This window comes from Opisthocomus hoazin, chromosome 3 (genome assembly GCF_030867145.1).
Source record: "Opisthocomus hoazin isolate bOpiHoa1 chromosome 3, bOpiHoa1.hap1, whole genome shotgun sequence".
NCBI classification, from domain to species: domain Eukaryota; kingdom Metazoa; phylum Chordata; class Aves; order Opisthocomiformes; family Opisthocomidae; genus Opisthocomus; species Opisthocomus hoazin.
The window spans coordinates 57,615,951-57,631,478 of NC_134416.1; the positions used below are offsets into that span (position 1 = coordinate 57,615,951).

Consider the following 15,528-nt stretch of genomic DNA (forward strand, 5'->3'; position numbering starts at 1 on the left):
ATAGGCTATCAGTGGGGAATTATGAGGATTACTAGCTGTTTATCTCTCCTTTACGGAGACACTCTGCTGCTTATGGAATTACCATAAACCCTCCAGCTACAGTGCCACTACTACACTTACCCAGAAGTCTAGCTACCTATTGGGCACAACATGTTTTGGTAGCCAAAATATTAGAAAACATTGGAGTCGATGGATGCATTTTTTTCTGTAAATGATTTGAACATACTGTCAAGACCTGACATGTTACTTCAGTGGTAATTTGTCTGCAGGTTATCTTGCATTCCCTTGAAATCCAGTGCTGTGATCTTGTCTACACTAATTAGAGTTCAGCATTATGGCTTGGAGGTTGACCTCAAGCATCACCACAGGTGAAACCATTAAACATGTATGCCAAGCCATTTCTGCACTCACAGCAAGTTATGTAACCCATTTCAAAAGATTTCATTTTTATGGCCACCAGGAACATTGCTGACTTTCATACCATCCAAAAATTAAGTGTTTCCTCAATGCTTCTACAGAAAGTCCTTATGATGTGGAGCACATGTTTTGTTCTGTGGTGAAACCAGTCAAAGAGTTTGAGGGGAAACAGGTATACTATTTGTTTTAGTTCCCTGAAGAAGGAAAAAAGAAAGGGTTCCTATAACATTTATTATTCTACTGACTTTCAAAACTCTGAATCTGTACAGAACAACTTGGCTCATTTCAAAAGACATTTAAGAATGAGAACCATCAGTAAGATAAATGTTAGCCCTTGCATAGCGTATTTTTAATTACTGCAAGTGTCCTCCAACAACACCTTTTAAATACAGACTACATTTATAGCCAACATCTTTTAAATACAGACTGCATTTATAGCCAGAGTGTTTACAGTCAGGGTATCTCTATAACGACAATTTAATAATGTGACCATTTGAGAACTAACATTCAGCGAATTTGTATGTATTTGATATTGGTTAGATACAAATTTTAGCCTACCTTAGCTAAGTGCATTCTTACTCTACTCCTCATTGTGTGCCATTGAGCTAAAACTTTGTCTTTACTACTTAACCAGCCTGCTAAATAGGAGATATTAAGAACAGTTAATTTTAAAGTTCTGAGTCTCTAATTCTACTCATCAGAATAGGTGCATGCATATTTATAAACATAATAAAAAGATGTACTACACAAAGACACTTCCACACTGAAAGTCACAACATACTGTCTTTGATTGTCATTGTACAGTCTTTTGTATTTGTCCATGCTTATTTTATATTCAAAAACTGTAACAAGAGAAAATTGTAAAAACTTAATCACTGGTTAAAAATAAAAACTCTTTTATTCTCTATGTTATCTTCATTCACTTGTTTCTTATACCTACACACATCTTTCAAAACACTTGACTTTTATTTAAGACTTAAAAAAAAAAACCAACCAAAACCAAACCACTTCATTCCTGAATTCCTTTCAGAACATTGTAAAATGTCTCAGCACACAAAACACACAGGTGTAGTTATCCAAGTTTCTTTCTACAAGGTATCACGTCTTGTAATAAGAAACAGAAATACAATTACCAAAGGGGAGAACTGCCATCTAGGAAGCAGATAGTCTCCCAGCCCAGTCTTAGCTCGCATTTGTGCAACCCAGTCATGACAACTTCTGTGGTTTTACCTCATCATCTAATCTCTGCTCAGCTCCTTGGTGAGTATAAACCAGCAGAGATTCAGTTCTACTTTCTCATTTTTCAGTACTTCCTCAGCCACCTTCTGCAGCACAGGACCTCAAGTGCCTGCTAGGACCATCTAGGCTTGTCTTAGATAATTAATTTCCTACTGTGGCAGTGGCTTTGCGCACTGAAGATGCGTTGATCTTTCCTCTTCTCTGAACCGCAAGTTTAGTCTCTGAGGAAGGAAATTATTTGGTCTGAATAAAGTCATTTGGCCTAAGAGAAAATTATCTATGTGCAACCTAACAATGTGGAGAGGAGACCATACTAATTACCTAGTCACACCCTGTGAAAGTCTGCTAACAAAAGTGGTACCATGAATGAGCCTATCCTCTGTTTCATTTGGCATGTTAAGTCCATGCCTTAGTGTGCTGTCTTATCCTATTAACAGGATGAAATGACCTTATTTTCTTCTGTCCCAGGTTCGTTTGCTTTTCGGGCAGGGCATGCTGAAAACATACCAGGTTGTTTGGATTTCTCAAGGCAGATTTGGCTAGATACAGAAAGGCAGAATTGAGAACATTTCCAACAGGTTCCTGAAACCTACTGGCACATTTACATAAGATGTGAGGCTTTTACTTTAAAAATGGATCATCTAAGTAAGTATGTGTTAATGGATGAAACATGGATAAGTCACGCTATCAATACAATTTGCACATTTCTCAAGTGTCCATCACTCTGGTCCCACTAAAACTGTTCTTGTCAGTTCTGATGTATGTATCCCAGCACTTATTTCTCATATTCCCCTGCTGGCTGCTCCACAGCAGATTATTCCAGGGACACAGTCTGTATTAGCAAGGGAAAACAGCATTGCTTCAACACTCAGAAATGAGCTACAATTCCTTTGAGCACAAGGAAGACTGAAATTTGCTGCTGACAGCTGCAGCAAAACAGTTTCCAGCCTTGCTAGCTCTCCTGCCCTGGTGAGGACATGGGCCAGAGTGAAGCCATTCATGTCCCTTCCAGATCACCTCTCTGCTGTGGATGAGTGAGAACTGCAAGCTGAATGATGATGCACAAGGACGTAATGAGTGGGTAGTGAGAAGACTGGTGTAAAGCTGGCTACTCTAGTTTTTATGTCCACATTATTTGTTTGGTTTTGCTTTTTTTATCTTTGCTGTATGTATTTTTTAAATTGCAAATGGTGGGGGTTTCTTATCTCTTCTTAAATGAAAAAATATGTTAAATCACACAGACATTTAAGATATATGGATTCTAAAAACATAAGATGGATACTATACTGTATTGCAGTGAAACACCCTATGCAGCATATTTAATTTTAGAGGAAATATTAGGTACGCTTTCTGTCACTGCACTGCAACGCAGGGTGAATTTTACACCAGTGCTATTCATTCATTTTATTCACATGTGGAATAGTAACACAGATTAAGATTTCACTGCAGTTGGGCATGTCAGTATTCTTTGCACTCTATGTAGCTTGTTTTTCATCTGTGAGAACTTTGCAGCATAAGTTCCTGCTAGGATATGGCTGTAAGGAGTAAATTCTAGTTACAGATAGACAAATGATCAGGAGGAGGCCTATGAACCACCTAATTCATTTATTCATATATTTCTGTATTTAGGACATGAGAGTTAAACTCTGCTGATAGACAGTCCTGCTACCAACCTATGTATCAGTCAATAGAGTGTTTCTTTGTTATGGTGTTGTTTTATGGAATTCGTTGAAGCAAAATGCACTGAAGAGGGATGAACTCGCACTCCTGACCAGGCAAGACAGCTCCTGTGTACAATGTAAATATGTGGTCTCTGACAGTATTGAGAAGGCTTGTGCAGTTTAAGGGGATGTAGTACACTGCTAACCTACAACAGTGGCGCTACCTTTAAGTCAAAAGAGTTTCAAACCTACTGCAAATAAGACGGTCTGTGATGCTTTCAAAAGGGTAAACTATTTCCCCGACTCCTTAGAAAGTACTAGAAATGACTTATTCTTCTGCCTTAGAGAATTAAAGAATATTAGAAAATATTTGATTTTTACACTTTTCTATCTAATAATTTGCACTGTTAACTACTATTGCTCTAAATACAAGCAGATTACTTCAAGTCCATGCTGCTCATCGAAACTGGTTTTCTGTTTCCATCTTCACTGCAATCAGCTAGTCACTGCAAAGTAATTTCCTCTCTACTTTCAAAACCCTGTAACAGCAAACCAAATATCCTTGAAAAACAAAGAGCTAAGCATGACTGGGTGACAAAATCTGGGAGCCTGTCTTGGCAGGAATACAAGTGTCTAAGGTTCTCTAATACACTTACAAGCTCCATTCCATTATGAAAAATGACTGTCATTCTAATTTTTTCTTATTATTTGCACAAGATTGGAAATGGGGCATTGCCAATATGAAAGGAATTCAAAGAGACACCTTCTTATTATCCTGCTAGCCTATGTCACAACACTGTCTGTTTTATTTATTACTTCACTGAGCTGGGCTTCCCAAAACAAGCAGGCTGATAGAATTACCACCAAGCAGTTGCCAAAATGATGATAAATATTATTACCAACTAGTGTTTCTCATAAAACAGAGACATAAAACAGATTGCCTTTGACATGAACTGCAAAAATCCCTCCTTGGCTCAGATGCTAGCCACTGCTTGAAGAACATTACCTGGCTCTGAAGGTAAAGTCCATGCACCGATCGTTCCCAGCTGAGGCCATCAGGTAGCTATTCTTACCTTCAGACTACCAACAAATGTTGGCAGCATTGAGGTCTTTCTAGAAATAGCTGCACTCTGCTAAAACACACTCAAACACATCTTCATGACTTCTTTCAACTCCTCTTCTTTCCCTCCTTTAACACCCACAGTTACTCCTCCTCCCCTAATTCCTGAAGTTAAATACTTATAGACAGAAAACAGGCAAAGTAAAGTTTTATACTCAAAATGAAAGATCCACTGGTGTACTGGTATGGAGTATCACAGACTTATGATAGGAAGGACAGGAGTTGCATTTCTTCACCTCCCTGGGATCCAGTGACAAGATGAGTGGGAATGGTTCAAAGCTGCACCAGGGGAGGTTCAGACTGGACATAAGGAAGAATTTCTTTACCAAGCAGGTGGTCAAACCTTGGAATTGGCTTCCTAGAGAGGTGATCAATGACCCAATCCTGTCAGTGTCTGAGAGTCATTTGGACAATGCCCTTAACAACACGCTTCAACTTTTGGTCAGCCCTGAAGTGGTCAGGCAGTTGGACTGGAGGATCACTGTAGGTTCCTTCCAAGTGAGATAGTCTATTCTGTCCTATCTCCAGACCTTACAGATGAAAGTCTAAGACTGAAAACATAAATCCAAAAGACAAATCTGTCTAGAAAAAAGTGACATTGTGATTAAGCAAGAAAATATAGTAAAAAATAAGCCATTGTTTGCTGGAAGATATTCAGGACAGTCAGGTTAAATGAGGTATAAACTGTAATCAAAATCGTAACCACCAAGCTGGAAAGACTGGCAAAGAAAATGAAGACAGGAGTGCTCTTCTGGGGTGAGAATAATGCACACTGAATACAGCAGCAGTGAGAAGACTAAAACCTATCTAATGCAGATTATATAATGCTGTATAGTCAGTCATAAAAGAGAGCTTTCTTAAAGTTTGAAGCATTAGTGTTCAGGGACACACTCAGCTGAAGCAGAAGAGCAAGCCCTTTGTTCCTCACAGGAGTTGCTCCGTGGAATCTGCAGTAGTACCAGCTTCGGGTGCCATTTGGAAACTGAGATGAGTAAGAGACTTGGCAGGAAACGGAAAAGGCACCCGCAAGAACAAGTCTAGAAAGCATTTATTTTATTTGAACTCTCACCTATGCTTGGTATCGCTCACAAAGGTAATGAAGGTGGAAAAGGTAAACAAACACATTCTCCCAAATTGCTGTGCAGCTTTACCCTCATGCCACAACAAAGCTGATTCCTTTACCGTAGAATTTTGTCTCAGAACTATTTTTAAGGGTGAAAAAAATAACCAATGATTTAGACTCGAAATGTTAAATTGTCAGATTTTTACCTGCGATACTTGCGATACTTGCGATACTTGCAATCAAGAATGAATGGCATCCAGCAAGAACACCACTTACTGATGATGAAGCTTGTGTTGATTTCACACTCAGCACTTAGAAATCATCAACCATGAAGTCAGCTTTGTTTTATTAAGGCCAGAGAATTCATAAAATAAGAGAAATGGCTGCCAAAGTTATTTCCTTTTCTTTGTGAAAACCTACACAAATTTAATTATTTTACATATATGTTATGCTAACAAAAAATACCTTATATTTTTATTTCATCTTCCCATAAGACCAGTTTAAAAGCAATACTATAAAGTGTGCAAATGACACATATCAGGAGAATATGCGTATACCACGGGGGGCACACTGTGGGGTTCTGTGACATTCATGTTTCTGCATAACTTATTTATCCATTGGCAGACAAATGGGAACTGCTGATACTCAGGAGACCTTTGATCAGGAAGTTAGAGTGGCCTTGGTTGTTGTAGTTCATTAACGGAGAAAGTATTGTACAGCTTCTCCTCCAGCATAATGGCCTATAGACAGTGCCTTCCTGGGACCACTGAGGCTGCTCTATGCTGTTCGACAGCAAAACCCCAATGAAATCAATTACCCAATAATTGGGAATTATTCTACCCAGGGGAAAAAAAAACGAATCTAAAACAGGGACTATGAAACGGCGCCAGTTCTCCTCCCTCCTGCACTCCTGGGGCTGGAGAATCACTTCTGGGAACTTGTGTACTGTGCCAAATGACCACGCACCCACAGCCTGAGTGCAGAGAAGCCTTCGTGCTCCTCTACGGTGTTGCACGGGATTTGGTTGACATTCGGCAGCTCAGAGTCACAGAATCATTAAACTGGCTCACTTCTGTCATCAAGCTGTCTACTCAAAACTTTAGCTGAAAAAAAAGGATGATCTGGAAGATTCTCCGTATGTTATATTACTCTAATTTCCACAGAACCTCACATTATACATGTTTCAGAAAGATGTCCATGAACCAGGGTGAAGATTTCAATATCAGAGAAGCATACAGTTTTGCACAAACACTAAGGCAGGTGTTGTGTACCTTTGATACATGAACAAATTTGGGGGGGAAAAGAGACAGAGTTTTTGTCCTGATAACTTTCTATTTCTCCAAATTCCTCTATAGTTTAGACAGGAAGATTTTACCATATGTTTAGTTTAGACATATCTTATTTAGAAACTGCCAGCTTTACAGGAAGTTTGGCAGAACTGTACAACTAAAAAAAAATACTTATGATCTTGGGCTTTAAACTGCTCTTCTACAGACTGTTATACAAGAAATATGGAATTATTACTGTAGACAACTACTTCAGTGTAGCAGTGGTCTTCTCTTTAATGATAGATTGTCCAAATTTCCCATTTCATACAGCTAGTTTGCACCCCGTTATTCCTGAAAGTACAAAAGGAAATCAGTCATCACTCAAGACTATCACTGTTTACTGTTAAGAACAGTCTGAGTGTACAATATGCATCTACATAAGCTCAGAAAGAGACCATAATTTTGTTACACCTGATAAGTAAGACCTGCCCATAATAATTTTGTAGGACCGATTTATGCTGTCACAATCACTCTGGGGATTTTATACTTTCTCTGTCTACATTTTTCTTTGGGTGATTTTCCTTCTGTGAGATTAATTTGTTTACCATTGCTAATTCCTAATGAATATTATATTAAAATACATGTAAAGCTAGGAAAATAAGTAGAAATAATCTGAGAGTAACTGCATGTTTTGGTTTGGCCTGGATAAATGCCAGGTGCCCACCAAAACCACTCCATCACTCCCCCTCCTCAACTGGACAGGGCAGAGGAAATATGATGAAAGGCTCGAGGGTCGAGATCAGGACAGGGAGGGATCACTCACCAATTACTGTCACAGACAAAACAGACTGAACTTGGGGAGAAAAGGGAGTTGAATTTATCACCGATCAGATCAGAGGAGGATGGTGAGAAATAAAACCAGATCTTAAAACCCCTTCCCTCCACCCCTCCCTTCTTCCCGGGCTCAACTTCACTCCCATTTCTCTCCCTCCTCCCCCGGAGTGGCTCACGGGGACAGAGAATGGGGGTTACGGTCAGTTCATCACACATCTCTGCCACTCCTTGTCCCTCAGGGGAAGGACTCCTCACACTCTTCGCCAGCTCCAGCGTGATGTCCCTCTCACCGGAGACAGTTCTCCACAAACTTCTCCAACATGAGCCCTTCCCACGGGCTGCAGCTCTTCACAAACTGCCCCAGCGTGGGTCCCTTCCACTGGGTGTAATCCTTCAGGAACAGGCTGCTCCAGCATGGGTCCACCATGGGATCACAAGCCCTGCCAGCCAACCTGCTCCGGCATGGGCTCCTCTCTCCATGGGTCCACAGGTGCTGGCAGGTGCCTGCTCCAGCGCGGGCTCCCCACAGGGGCACAGCCTCCTTCAGGCATCCACTTGCTCCGGTGTGGGGTCCCTTCGGATATCTGCTCCACTCTGGATCTCCATGGACTGCAGGGGGACAACCTGCCTCACCATGGTCTTCATCACCAGCTGCAAGGGAAGGGTCTCTGCTCTGGCATCTCGAGCACCTCCTCTCCCCCTCCTTCTTCACTGACCTTGGTGTCTGCAGAGTTGTTTCTTTCACATCATCTCACTCCTCTCTGTTCACTGCTGTCTCACCACAGTTTTTTTTCCCCCTTCTTAAATATGTTCTCACAGACGCACTACCACCGTCGCTGAATGGCTTGGCCTTGGCCAGTAGCGAGTCCATCTTAGAGCCAGCTGGCACTGGCTTTATCAGACATGGGGGAAGTTTCTCGCAGCTTCTCACAGAAACCACCCCTATAGCCTCCCCCCGTACCAAAACCTTGCCACACAAACCCATAACACTGCAACAGATGCTCAAATGCAATTCAGTTTTCTAGACCTGTGCCATCTGACAGAGCAGTAAGGCTTTCTAATGTATAGAGGAAGAGTTACACGTACACACATTATGAAGTTGCCAGGTTGCAACTGAAAAGATCAGCACTCATGGGGTGAGTAAGACCACTGCAGATGGAGTCAATGTCAAAACAGAACTGCAAATTTTAGTACACTAAATCTAGCAACCTCACTTGTGGCTAACCCAGATACGAATTAAGCCACAAAAGAGTAAAAAATAATTTGAAATTTTTATACACTAAGAATATATTCTAGATCTCAGGTGATGCTGTCTGAAAAACAGAGCTAACAACAAAGATGAAACAATAAATATCATACTCTTTTTAGCAGAATACAGAGAATAATAGAGGAATGTAAAGGCAATGTAAATGTTTACTAAACAACTAATTTCACAAATGAAACAGATTTCTCATTGACTCTCAGCACAATCAAATTGCAAATGCTTACAAAATGTACACTAATTTTCTTTTTTTGTTGTTTCTTTTCATATCTACAGAAAAATTGTAGCAACCTGAGGACAAGCAGACAAGTCTTGTGGTCAGAGAGAACTTCAGATCCTTCTGGGCTTAATCAGACATTAACACTGAAAAGAAGCATACTTCATGTTCATGATTTGATCCATAAGTCCAGATTTTCAGCTTCCCTACCTGCCCAGGCTAATACTGCCTCTCTTCTTTACTTCACTGTATTCACACTTGGAAATACACAGCTACAGCTAAGACCATCAGTATTTGTAATATAAATGACCACACTGCAAACGACATGGTTGGATGAAAAGATAAAAGTTACATAACTCTTCAGCAGAAAATAAATGCTTGTTTCTGACATTTAAACTTTAAATACAAAGGTAGTTGTAGAAAAGTCAACCAATAATTAAAGAATTCTTGGATTATATATTATCTTAGTCCCGTTAAGGTTTTTCTTCTTTTCTACAATATTGGTATTGCCAAAAAATCCAAATAACTCTTGAAGTAACGAAAAAAAACATTGGTTTCTTAGGGTGTTGGTTTTTTTTTTTTAAAGGAAAGACCACAGTTAATCAAAATAGTTTACAATATGTTAATTTAAACACATTATACTTACAATTATTTTAAACGTATGGTAATAGGTGTTTTTGTTGGAATCAGACCCTAAGCAATACCACTGCAGAATCCAGTGGAGCAGAAAATTGCTTAGTTTAATTTATTAAAATGAAGAAATTTATATGTCACATAATAATCCCTTGGAAATTATGTATACTATTATGTATACTATACATTATGCATTTTGTATTTAACTAATTTTTTTATGAACTACCAGAAAATGTGATTCATAGAATGCAATTTTCAACTACCTCACAGACACCAATAACAAAGCATTCAGCCTGAACTTTGCATAGTTCAAGGCATCCACAGTATATTAATTCGTGGCAAAAATACTATCTGCTGATGTGAAAAGATGATAATAGCCTTTTTTGATGCTCATACTTTCTTTGAAGAGTAAAATATGTAGTCATCAGAAAAAATGAAAATTATTTTCCATCAGCATACATTACATAGTAGATGAAGTTATTTATAAGGATTACAATTCATATTCTTGTATGACACAAAGAACATCTTTTTTTCCTCACATGATTTTCATAATTCTATTGCACTGCAGGGAACTGTCCTCTTTCCTCCCCCAAACTCCCTTTCCAACTTACAGTTGCAAAGCTGCACAGAGGTTTTGAAAATCAGGAGAAGCAAAGAATCCTAAGAATGAGCAAACGATCAACATCCACCCTTGATACCAAAAGCCTGCTCAGAGAAAAAGTTAAGGGATAAACTGGTCACAGTTTATGGTGCCACAGAACAACAGAAACTTAGTAACAGGAGTCATTAGCAGCCAAGAGCAGACAAATTCAGCTTTCAGTTTTTGATAGTAGGGACAATTTACCAAGTATTGTGCATAGTCGCTCCATTCATGAACATATTAAAAATCCAGGATGTAAACTTTTTAAGACAACATGTTCATCAAACTCAAGACCTCAGATACTGTAAAGTATCCAGGTCAGCTCTCCAAGACTACTCAGCTTCTTTTACTGTAAATTGTCCATATATTTTTATACTTATTTCAAATTGTAAGAATTTTATTGTTATATTACACTATCAGAATTTTTAATAATATGCCACAACAGTAACCAAACTGCAAATTGTTCACAGCTCTGACTTACTCATCTTTATTTCTGAAATACATGTAATGCCTCATGAAGTACATACAACTACTACATTCGATTAAGTAATTGCTAGAGATAGACTTAAAAGCAAACCAAAGGTTTGCCAACAAAATTTAGGTACTTTTTGAATGGAGAATAGAACTGCTCAGAATGTTTCCAATGAGTTGGTATTTTCTGGCCAAAAGACATTCAACTAGAAAATAATTTTACTTTGAGTGACTTATTTTAGGCAGAAGTATGAGTTTCGATGTATTTCAAAGAACAGAGGCAAATCTGATTTCCTTTTAGCCTACCTGTCCACAAGAGTTCCTGTGCAATTGGTGGAAATGAAACTACCAAATTCCAATTAGACTGTAAGTTTTTTGTACTCCGATATTTTCAGTATGTTTAGGCATGCCTTTCTCCGAGAAACCTTCAGTGTGATTCAAAGAAGTCAGAACTCTTTTCCAAAAGTACACTCCAGAATCAAATTAATTTTGCTGCCTGTGAAGAGAGCTTATACAATTAAAGCAGCTCTGATGACACTCATTTGTCAAACAAGGTAAAACTTCCATCAGAGGTCAGTCTCAGAAGAGAGGCTGCTTGGAATAAATGAACAAAAAGAGAAAAAAAGTCTACTTAAGCACTACTGAACGTAACACAGAGCTGTTAATCTCGTTTCAGTTACTATCAGCTCATTATATTCCCTTCAGTTTCGATACTCAAATACCTAGGTACACTGTGTTCCATTAATGTAGGTGAATGAGAAAACTGGGGTGACTTCATTTAGGAATTACAGAAAAGATGCTGAATGAAAGAACAGTAAGTGCGTAAAATAAACTTGGGACAGTTTATTAAATAACTTTAACAGAGACAATTCCATAGCAACATTAAATTTTTATTATTTTAACTTACTAACTACACATTATGACCTGTATATTTGCACTATTTAGTTCGGCCTCAGATATAAGCTTTACACATTCTCCTATGATATTAGTAGCTACAAGAATTCATCTTAACTTTATTGTGACTATTTTGTAAAATTGAATTCACACATGAAAACACATAGTCAGCAGTCTATGCATCTATAAAAATGTAATTTCCAGATTGTGACTTATGTTGAACTTATTTGTTGCAAACGCTAAAAGAAAATACTTCAAAGTGATGATTTTGATGATAATATGAGGAAACAAAGGACATAAATCATTATTCTTTTCTCACCCTTTCTAAAATCTTGTTGACTTTCAGGACTAGCTTCCAATGCAGAACAACTCGTTTGAGAGAAAAGCAGCTCCTCTGTTTTAGCAAAAATAATCTCCCTACTTGAAAATCAGTAAATTGTAGCTAATATAAAAAAAACCCTTAAGGAATCAAAAAAACCCATTTCCTTCTAACTGTCATCATTCACAATCAACTTTGTGAAAGACAGTATATATGCTGAACATTGAAAAAGGGGAAGGAAAGACCCACTTCTATTTTATCCGTACTGTATTTTTTTGGCAGGAGTAGAGAGCTGATGTCCAGAAACATGATGTTCCTACCATTGCAAACTGCTTTTCTGGAAGAATCACCCAAGCAAGCTTACCCTATAGAATGACAACCCTAATCTGACTTAAATCCTAACTGCTGTTGTTCTGAGGCACCTTATAGCAGTCAATTAGTCAATTAGAAGCATATTTGCACTGTAAGGAAAAAGAAAACAAAAAGAGTAAAACTACCTATTGCCCATTAGTCTCCTTAACAAGCCGTACACTGCGGTCATTTGGAATGAAGTTCTCTAAGCACAAAAAAAAAGCACCTCATAGGAAAAAACACCTCTATAAATACCTACTCAAGTACTGCAAAATTGACTGTCAAATCTCTTACTTTATAACATAAGGAAGGATTAGTTCCTTTGACTTTTTAATGATTAACCATTGCACTAAATCTGCCAAGAAAAGAGGTACTCCATTTGCAACGGACACAGTTAATGAAACAGATAATATTCCATCAGCATGGTAAAAATCACTAAATAATTTAACTCAAGCTTTCTAAACTCCTTTAGCATATTACAACTTTCAGCTATACCAACCTTACTGATATCAACCCACTTATTGCATAATACCCTGAAATCCCTTCTACTTGTTGCTCATATACTCCCATGTATATTCTATCCTTCCATGATTCTGTAAGCGATGCAGTATTTTTTGAAGTCTAAATGTTACTTCAAGATTAAAACTATGAATTACTGTAATTTTAACATTCCAGTACTTAAATTACTTTTTGTAATTTCATTGTGTTATGCACTGATCACTGATTCAAAAGCAGTATTAATTCCAGAGGTGGTCTATCACATCACAAATGCAATTTTTTCACACAGAGGAAGAATAAATCTCATCACTTTACTATCTTTCAAGACATCACCACTCCTAAAGACAAAATGATTTACTGACTTTGCTGACCTATTTTTCTTCTAAAAATTTAGAACCATCAGAAATATTTAATGACTTGATTTAAAGTGCTGCAACGGAAGCATGCCAACAGCATATCAAAAAGCTCTTTCTTTCCCCAAGAATTAGCACCTGTCATATTAATAGGTTTTGAAGTGGAAGACCTCATGTCCATTTCAACTTGCAAGTTCTCAAGCAAACACTGTAAAAGGGATGTGTCATATTTCTAAATAAGTATGAAAGCACTGTGTTCCTTTCTAGCTCTAAGACGTGACTGCAGCAAGACTTCACTATGGAACCTCCATATTCTTTTTACTTCAAAAGCTAATCATGTACAAGAATTAATCCCCCTCCTTCGTAAACTACTGGCCATAATTTAGAGAGATGCAAAATATAATTCTGAGGCTGATTTAACTATTAGAGCGCAAAAAAGAAAAAGCCATACCGTTCCCAACCAAGAGGCCAAATGCTAACAGCCACACTTTCCCAGGTACGTCATTTGAAAATAGCTCTGTACTGCAGCTAAGATACATAACTCCCCTTCGGCCTCAGCATGATGGAACAAATCACAATCCAAATGCTATATCTAAGATATTTTGCCTGATCAAACTCTATACAAGTAAGCAAAATTATTACTTATTTACAAACATCAAATATTTGATATATATTCAAATATTTGATATATATCAAATTTGATATATATCAAATATTTGATACAAATATGAAATTTTTGAATAGGAGTTCAAAATACACACTTCTAACACCACTCTCATTAGGATGATATCTTCTCTAGGCAGCAATGTCACAGCTGACCAGTGTTAGCCTACCCTTGGGAAAACACGACTACTCAAGAAATAAAACCCAACAAACTACCACCGATCTCTTTTGAAGCATACAGATCTTTGCTTTAGGTTATTTCCTATGAAGATATGCCATATAGGATTAAAAGGTAACATGTTTCTAACTATCTGAAAAATGTCAGCAGCATTTCTATTGAAGAACATTTCAAACAAATGTCAAAATGTATTAGATGAAAGAAAAAAATCAAACAGTAGGAGAAAGATGCAGTAGAGGAACAAATCAAACAGAAATCAAGCATATATATATATTTTCTAATCTATATATACACACATATTCACATAAACAAAATGTCCTGATAGAACTAATGATTGCGTATAACTATAAACTTTTAAAAATTAGAAATAATTATATGTTTCATCCCAATTTACTAGACAAGATGAAAATGCCAGTAACGCCAGTAAAGTAGTCCTTGATTTATTAAACTCTTTAGAAACGCATGAAATGTCTTCTGCATGCATTCTCCAGAACCAATGTAACGATCTGTACATTTATGCAAGTTTATGCTATTGACTACATATTAGATCAGTTCAAGGCTCAATCAGAGCAAACTTCAGAGGTCGTAGCTTAAAAATTATGGAACAGGATTAAAAAATAATGTTAAGGGTAAGGGTGTTGGATATTAAAACAGCAAAATGAAATATATCTTGTCATAAAGTTTTAGTAATCACCAATTTTACACTACTTTACTAACTACTGAAGGGAAAAATCTTGAAACATTAAATAATAGTACTGCTATAATCAAGTGTTTATGAACTACAATGGCATGATTCGCATAAACCAGCATAAGGCAGTGTTACAACAGTTAAAAGACCATCAACAGTGTGAAAAAGTATGAAAATAATTTTGGAGAATGGCCAATGACACAAAAAACTTATTCTGACATCAGTATCAACTGACCTGTATTTTCCTGAATGTATGAATGAAAGTAGTTAAGTTCTTGCAGACATCCTTTAAGATTTTGATGTAACTAGGAAAAGTTCCTTTCATGGTTATCCGCTACCTGTCCTTGTTACACTCCACTACAATCATCTTTTTTCTAAGTTGTAAGAAAACTACTCTGGCATTACAAGCACACTCCAAATTGTCTGTGGCTGTTTTTGAGCCAATGCAAGCTCTAATATCTTACCTAATCTTGCTGTACACATCAGGCTTTTCTAGGAAGGAGGTCACCAGCTAAGCATTACATGGCCTCAGGTACAGATCGGTGACCAAAATTCAAACACTCACAGTCACCTTCCTACTCAAGTATGCATTTGGCTAAATAACATATTAACAAAGCAAGATCGCAGTTCCTGTGTGCCAGAGCCTGCTCAAATACTGCCCCTACAATTCATACAAAATACATCAAATTCACTGTTGATTTTGTTATTGTTCTGTGATAACTATGCTTTACTATTGTATTTATTTTCTCCTTTTTTTCTT

The 15,528-nt window shown here is 37.6% G+C and overlaps 1 protein-coding gene across 7 annotated transcripts in view; it reads right to left on the reverse strand.

Moving 5' to 3' along the window:
• Positions 1-15,528, reverse strand: part of DLGAP1 (DLG associated protein 1) — a 451,293-nt gene that overhangs the window by 335,598 nt on the left and 100,167 nt on the right. The window lies entirely within an intron of this gene.